General features: G+C 42.9%; 1 protein-coding gene across 1 annotated transcript in view; it reads right to left on the bottom strand.

Annotated features, from left to right (window-relative positions):
• PTH2R (parathyroid hormone 2 receptor) overlaps window positions 1-9,719 on the bottom strand; it is a 72,097-nt gene extending 62,378 nt beyond the window's left edge. The window contains exon 1 of the mRNA XM_056111878.1: window positions 9,659-9,719. The gene's annotated coding sequence lies outside the window, so the exon portion shown is untranslated. The remainder of the gene's footprint in view (window positions 1-9,658) is intronic.
• Window positions 9,720-12,629: the final 2,910 nt, after the last annotated feature.

Genomic DNA, 12,629 nt, shown 5'->3' with positions numbered 1-12,629 from the left:
TTATATTAATATATATAATCTAATATACATATATGTTCTTATATACATATATATATACACACATTCAAGTAGGGCTGGAGCGATAGCACAGCAGGTAGGGCATTTGCCTTGCACGCGGCCGACCCAGGTTCAATTCTTTCATCCCTCTCGGAGAGGTTGGCAAGCTGCCAAGAGTATCCTGCCCACACAGCAGAGCCTGGCAAGCTCCCTGTGGCATATTCAATATGCCAAAAACAGTTAACAAATCTCACAATGGAGATGTTACTGGTGCCTGCTCGAGCAAATTGATGAACAACAGGAGAACAGTGCTACAGTGCTACATTCAAATTAATACTATTCAATTACTTATAATACATAATCCTGGGGCCAGAGAGATAGTACAGTAAGCAGGGCATTTGACTCGCATACAACCCACCTGGGTTGAATTACTCACCTTTGCTCTATAGAGAATCAAACAACTGGCAAAATAACACAAGAAAAAATAAATGCTGTGACTATGAGAAGTGTCCATATTGTTTTTCAAAAGGGTAGATCAGTCAACGTTCTCACCAACAGTAAATAAATATCCCCACATCCACATCAACACTGGTTGTTTGTTTCCCTTGTGATATGTGCCAATCTCACTAGTGTGAGATATCACACTATTGTTTTGATTTGGAAAGCACTTTTGATGCAAAGCATTTTTTCATATACCTCTTGGTCTTCTTCAAAGAAATATTTGTACATCCCTTCCCTCAAATTTATGATGAGCTTCATTGTTTTTCTCTTGTAAAGTTTTGTGTTTTATATCTTGAATAATAACCCTTACCCAAATGTAGCACTGTAGTGCTGTCTTCCCATTATGTATCAATTTGCTCAAGCGGACATCAGTAACATCTTCATTGTGAGACTTGTTGTTACTGTTTTTGGCATATTGAATATGCCACAGGGAGCTTGACAGGCTCTGCCATGTGGACGGGATACTCTCCGTAGCTTGCCAGGCTCTCCGAATAGGACAGAGGAATTAAACCAGGGTTGGCTGTGTGCAAGGCAAATGCCCTACCCACTGTGCTATCACTCCAGCCCAAATGAGTGGTGGGAAAATATTTGATCCCATTCTGTGGGGTATTTTTTTTTTCTGGTCATCATTGTTTTGAGTGCTGGAGCAATAGCACAGCGGTAGGATGTTTGCTTTACTAGCGGCCAACGTGGCCAACCCGAGTTCGATTCCTCCACCCCTCTCGGAGAGCCTGGCAAGCTACCGAGAGTATCTCGCCCGAACAGCAGAGCCTGGCAAGCTACCCGTGACGTATTTGATACGCCAAACACAGTAATAACAAGTTTCATGATGGAGACGTTACTGGGCCCGCTCGAGCAAATCGATGAACAACGGGAGGCCCGTGACCGTGACCATTGTTTTGAGGGGTTTTTTTGGTTTTGTTTTGTTTTTGAGCCACACCCAGCAGTGCTCAGGATTTCCTTCTGACTCTATGCTCAGGGATTATTCCTGGCGAGCTCAGAGAACTACAGAATGCCAGGGATCAAACCTAGGTTGAGTGCATGCAAGGCAGTTGTACTATCTCTCTGGTCCCTGGTCATCACCTTTTTTGTGGTGCAGAAGCTTCCTACTTTGATATAATCACTATAATCACATGTGCTTATCTTTGCTATTTTCTTGGCCTTGGACATTGAATACTTGAAAATACCTCTAGTTTCAGTGTCACGAAGTGTTCTACCTATGTCTTCTCCCATGTAACTTACAGATTCAGGTCTGATATTGAGGTTTTTAGTCCATTTGGAATTGACTTTTGTGCATGTGCTAGAAAAGGGTCTGAATTCATTGTTTTTGCAAGAGACCAACTATGAAATAAAACCTGCTTTCAAACACCTAACTGGTCAGAAAATCTCAAATAGCTTTCCAAACTATCTCACATTAAGAATTTGAGTAGTGGGGGGCTGGAGCAATAGCACAGCAGGTAGGGTGATAGCCTTACACGCGGCCAACCCAGGTTCAATTCCCAATATCCTCTATGGTCCCCTGAGCACCACCAAGGGTAATTCCTGAGCACAGAGCCAGGAGTAACCCCTGTGCATCGCTGGGTGTGACCCCCCCAAAAAAAGAATTTGAGTAGTGTTCTGTGACCATAGAAAAATTAAGAATTTTCTAGCTTGTTATGCAATATAAGTGAAATAACAGGTTTTTACTTCTGTGCCCTTTTTATCATTAAAAAGGTAAAGGTAAAGGCCCTCCCGTTGTTCGTCGATTTGCTCGAGCGGGCCCAGTAACGTCTCCATTGGAGACTTTGTTGTTACTGTGTTTGGCATATCGAATACGTCATGGGGAGCTTGCCAGGATAAACACAAAAAGTGAAAAAAAAAAGAAAAGTTAAGAATTTTCTTTGAGTGGGAACAAGCATTGCACTATATATACACATTACATAATCATGTTATATACCTTCTGAACCACCATATCAAATAATCTTTAAAAGTGAAAAATAAACCACTCACCTCTCATACCCCCCCAAAAAAAAGGTCCTGGTCTATTTGCGGGGCAAAGCAAATCACCAAAATCATTTCCATCAAGCATTTGAAAATAAAAATCTAAAATTACATAAAACCAGACTGCATGTCAAACCGCAGTAGGCAGCATCTCTTCCACTTGCAACTAATGTCACCACTTCAGGCAACACATCTGTTATGTGGCACAGCTGTGAGATCCTGAGCTAAAAAATAGTGACTGAGAAAAACAATATGGCTGATATCCTGCAACAAGGAAGAAAATTTTTGTTTTCTGTTTTTTGTTTTTTTGCCACACTGGGCAGTGTTCAGGGCTTACTCCTGGTTCTGCACTCAGGAATCACTCCTAGTGGGCTCAGGGAACCATAAGGAGTGCCAGGGACAGAATATGGGTTGGCCCCATGGTAGACAAGTGCCCTACACACTGTACTAGTGCTCCAGCCCCAAGAAAGAAACTTATTTTAAGCAGAAGCAAAAATGTAAAATCACTATTAAAAATGTGTCAACAAAGGTAAGGAAAATTTTCGCAGAGTAGAAACTTCCATTAGCTATGACAACGATACATATATGCAATGAAAAAAATACTCTGATGTTACTATCTAGCCTGAAAAAATTGCTGTGATAATCTATAAATTAATAATTTTGTATAGACTTTCAAATATGATGAATACTAGAACTAAACAGTGTTTTCCCTAATTTCTGATAAGATTATGGCCATTTGTCAGACAACAGTTTTTTGCGGGTGGTAGGTGGGCCACACCTGGTGGGCTCAGGGCTTGGTTCTATGCTCAAGAACTACTCCTGGTGGGCTCAGGGGACCATATGGGGTGCTGGGGATCAAACCCAGGTTGGCCAGTGCAGGGCAAGCACCCTACCATACAATCTTTCCAGCCCCAAACAACAGCTATTTTTATAGATGAAAGAAAAGACACTGAGCTGCAAAGACTATGAAGTAGTTTAGTGATTAATCAGCAGACCTCAGAATAACAAATTGTTTTAAATGAGTAAGAAGTGAGACTCTACATGATCTTAGAAGTACAAAGTAAATGAGAGCAAAGAAAATGTTCTATTTTAGATAATTGTGAGAAATCAGTATAATTTGGGATACTATCTTTTGGACAGAGATGTAGGAAGAGTATCTCATGTTGATTTCTTCTCCTTAAGGAAACATCACTCAAGTGTCTCATTGTATTCATATTCCAAAAATTCTTATATGAAAGACCCTTAACTTTGTTGAATTAGATAAAGTAGAAGGTTAAGGGTTTCTTACTTCTATTCCTCTGGCTGGAATTGCTTGGTTAGGTTAGGTATTCTACTTTTTAGCAGCTTTATTTAAGCATTAACCCCCAAACTGAGTATAACCCCTACCCTTTAAAAAAATCATATTAAAGCTCAAGACAGAAAAACAAATGGAAAGTATAAATACACATTGAAAATATTATGTCTTTACTCACAAAGAATTTAGACTGGTCTTGAGGAAATGAAAACATTTCTCTGTTTATTGCCAAGATAAAAACTCATCTTGTTGCCCTTCTACAGCAGAAGACACTATCTGTAGCTAACAAACACAGAGAAATCGACCCCCCCCCCCCACCCCTGGCACTAAAAGGCTCACAAACATCTGAAAGACAATGGAAACAAGAAAAAACAAACTATTCTTCTTCGGATGATCTTCATTTCAGTTGAGCTTATAGAGTTGATCAGCATTCCCTTTTGGCTTTGCTAAGAGCAGCCTCATTGCTTCTCATCCTGGGGCATTACCTAAGTCCTAAATAGGTCCTCTAAAATCTATCAGCAATGACCTTCTCATGGTTCCATCTATTATCACCACAATTTTACAGTTAACATAAAACATTGACATGAGAATGACTTACCTACTTTATTTATCTCTCTCCCCACTTTTATCTCTATACCCCACTTCTACTTCTGTATCTTTCCAGATGCAACCACTTGTGTGTTATACACACATACATATCTTTAAATGTTTGTACAGAATATATTGCTGCTTTAAATAAATGTATTTTTACGTATGTTATAGAAATCAGTTTCTGTGTCATACCTTCTCCTGTTGTGAAGATCTCATTCATCTGATTTATGTAACTTGAACTCATTGCTTTTCATTATTTCAGAATCATTCCCATTATGAGTATCCCATAATAAGATTGCTAGAAATTGTCCCTGACTCCTCAACATTACAGAATTACTACATAACCATTTGAATGAATGTGTGTGAGAAATCATATATATATGCATATATATGACAGAATCTCCTGCCCCCGCACCAGGCTGTTTTCACCAGAGCCCCCTTGGAGTGGGGTGCATTGAGTCTCCCTCCCCACCCCAAGCAGAACTCCAGCAGCTGAAAACCTCCAGAACCCAGCCACAGCCATGCTCAAGGCCACTCTCCACATGCTCAGACGAGCCTCAAGCATGAAGGAACTGGCAGAAGAACCCAGGTATGCGAGACCCCTGGTTGAGATCGCCAAGCCTGCTCAGATCGGGACTGGGTCTCCTCCACCCAGATCCCCAGTTTTCCAGTAGCTTGGCAGTCACACCCACAGACTGCCCCTGGCGCCATGTAATCTCATCCATGGCCAATATCCAGAGGCTATAAAACAAAGCTCCCTGAAGAGAGCGATGCAGAATCTCGCATGGCAGAGCCTGGCAAGCTACCCATGGTGTATTCAATATATCAAAAACAAAACGGGCTTCATTCCCCTGACCCTGAACAAGACAGGGACAAATGGAGACGTTATTGGCGCCTGTTCCAGCAAATTGATGAGCAACGGGACCACAGTGATACAGTGATACTGTAGAACTGTAGCACTGATCTCCCATTGTTTATTAATTTGCTCGGGCAGGCCCAGTAACGTCTCCATTGTGAGACTTGTTGTTACTGTGTTTGGCATATTGAATAAGTCACAGGGAGCTTTCCAGGCTTTGCCATGTGGGCGAGATACTCTCAGTAGCTTGCCGGGCTCTCTGAGAGGGGCAGAGGAATCAAACCCAGCTCAGCCGGGCCAGCCATGTGCAAGGCAAATGCCCTACCACTGTGCTATCGCTCCAGCCAGTGACACAGTAAGATATAGATATATATATACATATATATATCTGGTGTGTATATATATATATATATATATATATATATATATATATATATACCTGGACATGACTATTGCTGGCACAGAGAGAGAATGTACTTGTACATAATTAATCTCTGAGGTATCCAGTTGATCTCCATAATGAGAGCATCAGTCTGAGTATCAGTATGAGGAAGAAGTTCTAGAGGCAGATTCAGAGTGTGGATCATGACCACCATAGTTGTTAGCAATAGGATATGAGTATATTGAGTAATGCCTCTGACCCACTTTCTCACTTATAAAGCATGAAGAGTGGATAATTAAAGTGCCTATCTCAGAAAGTCATTATGAAAATAGATGATAGAGTAATAAATTAGATAATAAGGAACTTAGTGTGTTTTTTGACACTTGATAAATAAATAAATATCATAACACATTGTCATTTTTCAGTAGACTGAATCTTCACACTGGAAGGTCAGGAGAACTCTTGCTAATGCTCAAAGACTTTCAAGCTCAAGAGATCTGACTTCCTTTCTCAAGGAGGTTTCATGTAAAGAGGAGGGTCTTTCTTTCCCTGAACCAGAATGTCCCTACCAGCACTGGGATTGCACTTGGGAAAAATAGGAGACAACAAGAATGTAAAGCTGCCTATTGGTCTCCACTCACATCCGGTAGTGTGAAAGGTCTGTACTTCCATTCAGTCCAGCACGAACTTCTGGGAATGTTTTGGATTTGTAACCACACCCTTACACACAAAGAGTCACATCAATCCGCAGCCTTAGAACCTAGAGAAGGTGGCTGGATCATAAGGATCCCTGTCTGTTCTGAAGCCCAGCTATTGTTTCTGGATATTTTTCAGGGACACACCATGGAGTTTACCACTGAGACCATTCTTTCATGAGAACCGTACTGCACTGGTCAGTGGATGGATGGTTGACTGTCAACCTCCAGTTCAGTACTTCAAAGCATGAAGTTTGGAGCCAAGATTTTGGTCTCTATCAAATACTGAGCCAGTGAGAGTACTTAGGACCCAGTCATCTGAGAGAACTATTCTGATGGGCACCCTCTGCCCCAGAGCTCTCTATGGGGTTGAACAAGATTTCATCAGGTTTATATCTGCTTTTCCAATCCTGCTTCCTCGTACTTTTATCTTTCACAAGAATTGCTCCCCAATTAGCACATTGAATGTGTCTCAAACTGCATCTCCGAGTTTGTTTCCTAAAGGTCCACAAACACACGGGAAAGACAACACATCTCTGTGCCATGATCTTCATTACTGTAGGATAACTTGACTTCAGAAAATGCATAACCCAGCTCAAATCTAATGCCTGAATGTGTGGATTCCAAACCTCGTGACCAGGCAAAAGCTGGTCTCTTTATCAACCCAAAGCCATAGAGACCTTTAAAACAATTGAAAATTCTAATCTATATTATCTGTTTTATGATGTGAGTTCTTGTCTGTAGTATTTATTTTATGATGTGATCCCATTTATGTTATTGGTTCTGGGGCCCCGCCTGGCAGTTCCTCGGACTCCCTTGGCTCTATGCTCACAGGTCGCTCCTGGGGGTGCTAGAAATCAAACTAGAATTTGTGCCTGCAAGTCCAGGGCTTTAACCCTGTACTAGATCCCTGACCCAATATTTTAAAATACTAAATATTTACGCTACATGAGCTAATCCTACCTCACTATGTTCCCCTTACTGTTCTATTAATATATATTTTCAATTTTACTATATGTATTGGCTGAACATAAAATTAAAAAGTTAAAGACCAGAGTTATCAATGTAACCATGTAAATTAACTCCATTAATATAAGATTCAACTTTTGTTTAAAGCATTAGAAAGTAATATATTTTACAAAGTATCATTTTGTATAAGTCTTTAGAAATATAAACGAAAGTTACTATAAAGCACTGGGTTCAACAGAGGCAATTTAGCCTCCCAAAGGGCATTCAGTAATATTCAGAGACTTTTTTTGGTTGACATACCTGCTGAGAGAGAATAAGAGAATGTTACTGACATTCAGATAATGAAAAGAGGCCAGGGATGCTGCTAAATATCTTACAATGTGTGACCCTAAATGTTACAAGTGTCAAGGTTGAAAAAAGCTTGCTTTAAAATTATAAAGTGTTCGATGTCTTGATTTCTTATTAAATTAAAAATAAAGTAAATATTTTGCCCACAATTCCATAGTGATTTTTATTGATTGTATTAACCAATATAACCCCCCTGTTTTCTATCAAAAACATCTGGAACACCGAATAAAATTAATGCCGGAGTTTATTTTTCCTTTATACATGGAAGTGTTGTTTTTAAACATAGTATTCAAATATCTTATGAGAATGAAAAGCATAAAGTACGTTAAAGATTAGCAGCCTAACCGTCATGGACATGTATTAATGAATCTTAAAGCTTTTATTACATTCATTCATATTCCTTTGGTCAACTTGGTGACATTTTTCTAATTTAACACCTTAGTTTTAACAAGCACCTAATGCTAATTTTATTAATCAATGCTAACAAGCATGGTTTGATTTAAAAAGCAGAATAAACTTGCATGAAATGTCCTGGTCAAATGAGATAAAGCCCTCTATTTTAGCAAAGCCTATTTTCTTTTTAAGTATGTAATTGTGTGGGTAAAGTAAAATTAACTTTAAAATGCAGTAATTGAATAACTAAAATTTAAAATTCTCACTTGAAAGCTAAGAACCAGCATCAAGTTTAAATATTATCAGGGGGGTAAAGGTAAAGGTAAAGGCCCTCCCGTTGATCGTCGATTTGCTTGAGCGGGCCCAGTAACATCTCCATTGGAGACTTTGTTGTTACTGTATTTGGCATATCGAATACTCTCGGTAGCTTGCCAGGCTCTCCGAGATCAGGGGAAGAATGATAAATAAATAGTTTCAGGGCACATATCAGTCTTAATTTTCTGAAAATTCAAAAAGAAAACTTGGGAGCTTCATCTGACGGTCATGGAGCGCCCTCTACCGAACATAAAGGCGAAGTAAGGTCGATTCCGCTTAGATTCACTGGTGTTACACATATCACTCATATGCCTCTTTTTAGCTCTTCTGGAATGCTCAGTATAAACCTGTCCTTTTATTTGACTCCCCCAAAATTAAAAACAAAAAAGTATACAAGAACTTTACCATTTATATTAAAGGGACATCGGGACATCATGACATAATGCTCAGAAATCTGTCGAAGGGAAAAGCTGTCACTGACTTGCAACATTAGTAATATTAGAAACCAAGCTTTCCTTAACAGGATTTACCTTCTCGTCTTCTTTCTCTCATGATACCTGAATCCACGCTAGAGAGAGCCTAAGATCCTTCCGGACAGTGGTCATAGTTAATCCTAGAAGTTTACGTTAAATTGACAGCAGGCAAAAAAATAATAATAAATCTGGATTCAATGAAATCTACTAGAGTAAGAAAAAGTTCCTCCACCTCCCTGCCTCGCCATCCTCCTTCCTACAAGACTCTAAGTAGTAAATAGTCAGGTAGTTTTCAGATGCCAAGAATCTAGTCTAAACAGAAGATCTTCGCCTCCTTAATCCTATCTCTACAGCTCCAACAAAAAAACACGTGAAAAGTGGGTGCCCCAAGAATAACTGAGATAGGTACCAGGAGGTTCACTTGTGGCTTGGAGGCCAGCCGCACCCCTAGGGGAAAAGGCAGCTCAGATAGAGAAGGGAGCACCAAATAAAAGGTGTTGGAACGATCCTCCCAGGATGAGAGATGCATGCTGAAAGTAGACTATAGACCGAACATGATTGCCACTCAATGCCTCTTTTGCAAACTACAGCACCCAAAAGGAGAGAGAGAAGAAAAGGGAATGCCCTACCACAGAGGCAGGGTGGGATGGAGGGGAAGGGGGGTGGGAGGGATACCGGGATCAGTGGTGGTGGAAAATGGGCACTGGTGGAGGGATGGGTACTCAAACATTGTATACATTGTATAATTGAAACCCAAGAACAAAAATTTGTAAGTCTACAACTGTACCTCATGGTGTTTCACTAATAAAAATTAAAAAGAAAAAAAGAAAAGAAAAGCGTGTGCCACAGGTCACTGGCTCTTACCTGAGCGCTGATGAGGAGGCAGCCGCCTAGCAGAAGCCACCCCCAGACGTGAGGGGTCCCCTGGAGCCGGGCCATGAGGACTCAGCTCCAGCAAGGTGCCCAGGAGATGCTCCAAACTCAAGACTGACTTGGTGGCCCGGGCAAACTTGGGATCACGGGGTGTGATGCCGGAGAGGCAGCGGGTCTTGGGACCACCCGGCCCGGGATGCCCAGGGTGGCCCTCGAGTTGCCCCAGGTGAGGATCACGCCGCCCGCGCCCCGCGCGTCTGGGTTCTGGGTTTGGCTTGAGAGGGAGGGGTGACCGGGTTGTCGCCGGGCGCCCCGCACGTCTGGGTTCTTTCTGGGTTCGGCTCCGCGGTGTCCGGGCTGTCGCCGGGGAGGGCTGCCCGGGTCCCGACGGCCACCAGCCGCTCCTTCTCTCTCTCTGCACGCGCCCAGCAGCAGCTGCCGCGCGCCCAGCAAAGCTGCAGGAGCCGCGTGGAGACGCCAGAGCGCCCGCTCTGACTCACTCCGTTCCGCAGCCCCGGGGACCCGAAAGCAACTGATCCGGAGCGCGGCTGCCTCCACCCCCAGTTCCCACCGCCTCTGCTTTCCCTCCACTCCGTTAGATTCAGCACCCAGACTCTTGCAGAGGCACCGCAGGGGCAGAGGCGCAGGGACGCAGTTCACATCTTCCACCACTACCGTCTCTATCACCTCTTAAATGTTCCTCCTGGGGTCAGAGCGACAGTACAGAGAGTAGGGCCTTTGCCTTGCGCTAGGCTGATCAGGATTCATTCATTCTCCTGCATCCCATAGGGTCGGTCCCTGGAGCACCACCAGGATTAATTCCTGAGCACAGAGCCAGGACTAACCCCTGAGCATTGCCGGGTGTGCCCCCTCCCAAGGCAAACAACAAATAATAAGTAAATAAAACGTCTTGCTCCTGAACGCGTGTGTGTGTACTCATCTGGGTCTAGATCAAACTGTGTTCGATCAAAATGTGTTAGTATCGTTTTGTATCTTGGATCAGAGACACTGAGTCAAGAGCACTCAGGTTCCCAGGATGCGACTTGAGATGGACCAATTCCTCAAGTAGGCAGCACTGCACTGTTGCACTGTCCTCACCGTTGTTCATGGATTTGCTCAAGCAGGCACCAGTAACGTCTCCATTGTGAGACTTCTTGTTACTGTTTTTGCCAGTGGCTGTGGGAAGTGGGCCTGGCTGCCAGGGTTCCAGAAGTACCCACCTCAACTCTGAAAAACATCAGGGTTTTCAACTTGGGCACTGGGTACCTGAAACTATTCGCAGATTGGCATCTCTGCAAAGAATATTCATAAGGCAGTGGAGTTGAGTCCTTGGCATGGCTGCAGTGGTGGGGTGTGGGTTTGGCTGCCCGAGTTTCGGCCAGGTATTCTGCCTGCCCCAGAGTTTTTCAGTTGTGGGTCCAGTGATTTCATTACATGTCAGCTGCTTGGCTCGCATCTCCTGGGAGATTTAGATGGGCATCTGTAGAGCAAGGCCAGTGGGTGAGTCAACATGGCAGCAGCTGTCCAGACAACAGTTCTGATCACCCTTATTCACAAGTTAAGCAGGCTAGTGAGAGAGGGAACTAACAAGATGGCAGGATGCAATCTCACACCAATTCTTCACCGTTTAACTGACAGCCTGCAGCAGATCTCAGGATGTGGGGTAGCACTTAGGCTGCACTATTTGGCCAACAGCACCTGGCACCAAGTCTCAGAATGGGATACCCACCATACCAGCCAAGATGTCATCCACACATAGCCACAAGTTCATCGTTTTTCCTCTTGTATGACTTGTCATCATTATACCCTAATTATATTCTCTTGGTAAATGACACATCACACCATGGACAGTTTACAATTGTTTTATCCACTCTGGGATGGTCTTATAAGGAGCTAAAAGGTCCTGGGGTGGAGGGGGTTGGTGAATCCAATTTCTCATAAAACAGTCATTAAAAATCCTAATTTGCATATAATCAAAGATCTGCCTAAATGACTTGGTAAGGGACTGGAGCGACAGCACAGCAGGTTGGGTGTTTGCCTCGCACGTGGCCCACCTGGGTTTGATTCCCAGCATCCCATGTCCCCCGAGCACCGCCAGGGGTAGTTCCTGAGTGCAGAGCCAGAAGCAATCCCTGAGCATCACTGGGTATGACCCTAAAAGAAAAAAAATAAAGACTTGGTAAAACTCTCTTGTATAAGACAGTTGGGGCTTTGTCCTCGCTACTGCCTCCCCTTTGTCCAAATAAAGCCTCTGAATCCAACCTAATCCTTACACCACATCTCTGTGATTTCTACCTTAAGAGAGTACAAAAAATGGGAGGGGGTTGGGAGAAAGGGCTGGGGAGGTATTAGGGATATGACTCAGTAATAAGCTTATGTCTTGCTTGCATGAAACATGAGACCTGGGTTCTATCCCCAGCACAGGAGAGAAAGAGGATAGAGATTGAGAGAGAGAGAGAGAGAGAGAGAGAGAGAGAGAGAGAGAGAGCACATAAGAACCTCCTGCCCTGTGACCATAGTAATAATAAAGGAAATCAATCCTAATAAAAACCATTCTCCAAGGAACTGGTTGCTTTTGGTAACATTTGGTTTGATCCTGTTGTCTATTTTGTCATTGGATGATGGAGTTGAGGTTATACCCAGCAGTGCTCAAAAGCTGACTCCTGGCTCTGACTCAGGGATTACTCCTGGCAGGCTTTGGAACCGAAAGGGATACAGGGGATTGAACCCAGGTAGACCACGTGTGCGGCATGCATCCGAGCTGCTGCTTCCGTCTGTTTTGTCTTTTATAAGTCTGTTATGTCGTGCATGACCACCTGTCCCAGAATCAGTCAGTTTACTTGCTAAAATTCACATTCCAGAGCTCTACCACAAAGTTGCTGAATCCTAACCTTCAGGTTGGATTCACATTTAGAAATGTGAAGTTTTAACCGGTTCCTGTGAGATTCTTTCAAAAGTTAAA

The sequence above is a fragment of the Sorex fumeus genome, unplaced genomic scaffold (genome assembly GCF_029834395.1).
Source record: "Sorex fumeus unplaced genomic scaffold, SorFum_2.1 ptg000014l, whole genome shotgun sequence".
NCBI classification, from domain to species: domain Eukaryota; kingdom Metazoa; phylum Chordata; class Mammalia; order Eulipotyphla; family Soricidae; genus Sorex; species Sorex fumeus.
The sequence above is the reverse complement of the archived record's forward strand: the minus strand, read 5'-3'. Positions and strand labels throughout refer to the sequence as shown.